The following is a 1,735-nucleotide window of genomic DNA, read 5'->3' as shown; positions in this document are numbered from 1 at the left end:
GGAACAGCTCAACGTATCTAATATGTCTCTGTCTCTTGGTATATCAATTTTATGGTGATAGTTGTATTTTGTTGTTTTTCTCATAGGGCATTTGCCTCTAAATGATTTCCTCTATTTCAGATATTGAGGGCCCCTGGATAGAGCTTAACTCATAATCAAGAGCATTTCACTGACAGCAAGTATGGGAGATACCTGCCCTTATCAGCAGAAAGTAGGTATTAGTCATCCTTGTCCCAGATATGATTTAGGGTCTTGAACCTTGGCAGGGGGTATTAGGTAGCAGTTAGTAGTGACCAGTGAAATGCAAACCAATAACATGGCAAGGTCATGGGTTTCCTTTAAAGTTACTTTTATGGTTTTCTTTACATTACTTTTAAGGCAAATGGGTAAACAGATAACTTACAGAAAAACAACAGGTGTGGACACCTTAAAGAATAAACTGGGAAAAGAAGGCCAATCAAGATATATATCCAGAAAGAAAGATTAATGGGGGCTATTCTAACTCTTGACAGGGTCAATTGGGGTCATTGTAAAGCTAGAAATTATGGCCATAGGTGTCCCAATATATTTCAGAAAAAAATTTTCTCAGTAGTGCAGGGGCTGTAGGTGAATTCTGCCTTGTCATTAATCTGAATATTCATATTAACAGAAAACTGACTTGTAGATGAAGTCCTCTGAACAAGAAGGCCACCATGACAGTTCTGGAGAGGACCAACTAAGGTCAAAACTCCACCACCCAACACGAAGGAGGAGAACACCATATTGGCAAAGAGTGCTGAAGGTAGACCCAGTTCTCAAGGCAACCACAAAACACCAGAAAATTCAGAGATAGCACTGTTTCCTGTTGTTCTTTGCGGGAGTGCTCTTTGTTTGAGTCTTAATTTAGTTTTACTACTAATAAAATTCTCTTTTCTGGTTTTCAGTGGCTGACTCAAAGTCTTATTTCTTCAGAACAGAAGAACTGGGGTTTGGAGCATTAGCCCCCCCAGTCTCCTATGACAGGAGAGACTCCTGGCCATCTTTGGCCAGGAGAGTGCCCAGTAGGAAATAGGAGATTTGAGGTGATGCCGAGATAGGTTTTCTTGAAAAGGTGGGGAGCTCTTCCCTGAGCTCTCAGAAGTCTCCACGAGTTGGGTTCCACTGAGCAGCCTGGTTCCCAGCACAGCTGAGGTGTGGGGAGGGGCCAGCTGTGTAAGCATCTTCACTCCAAGGTTCTGGCTACCTTATCTCTAAGCAGGCCAGCCCCTGGATGTGTGGCAGTGAATCCCTGAATCTCCCAAACAGAAACCTCTTGAGATATGCCCATCTTGGGAAAAGAGACACAGTTGTTGGCCAGTTGGTGGTGTTTCCTCTGTCCCTCATGGGCAGTGTTTTGCAATAGATTGTCTTGCCTGGCTTCTCTATGCATATAGGACTATTTTATACCCCAGAGGGTTGCAGGGGTCAGGTAGCCCAGTCCAGAGGATTGTGGGGTGCCCATAACAACCAAATCTTTTTAGGAGAAGGATACCAGTCCAGTCTCAGACAGGAGTAAACATCAAAGGAGATTTGCGGTGCCTTTTCTTCATGGTGCCCATAGGCCCACTCTCACTTCTGTAGCCGGGCCTCTCACACCTGCCCTGTCCCCATGAAAATAGATGCTTCCTGTGTGTCCTCCCTTCCCTTTCCCTCCAAACTCCCCCCAATGTTACAAGTCATCCAGAAGGATAGCCTCACATTAAGACACAGAGTGCAC

At 44.6% G+C, this 1,735-nt stretch overlaps 1 long non-coding RNA gene across 1 annotated transcript; it reads left to right on the top strand.

Annotated features, from left to right (window-relative positions):
* The first annotated feature begins 91 nt into the window (after window positions 1-91).
* On the top strand, window positions 92-721 carry LOC125614701. Its single transcript, XR_007345269.1, has 2 exons — window positions 92-211; window positions 650-721. It is a non-coding gene; the product is annotated as an uncharacterized LOC125614701 (long non-coding RNA).
* The last annotated feature ends 1,014 nt before the right edge of the window (window positions 722-1,735 follow it).

Source organism: Marmota marmota, unplaced genomic scaffold (assembly GCF_001458135.2).
Source record: "Marmota marmota marmota unplaced genomic scaffold, marMar, whole genome shotgun sequence".
In the NCBI taxonomy this organism is placed as follows: Eukaryota; Metazoa; Chordata; class Mammalia; order Rodentia; family Sciuridae; genus Marmota; species Marmota marmota.
Note: the sequence above shows the minus strand (reverse complement) of the source record. Positions and strands in the feature narration are given on the sequence as shown.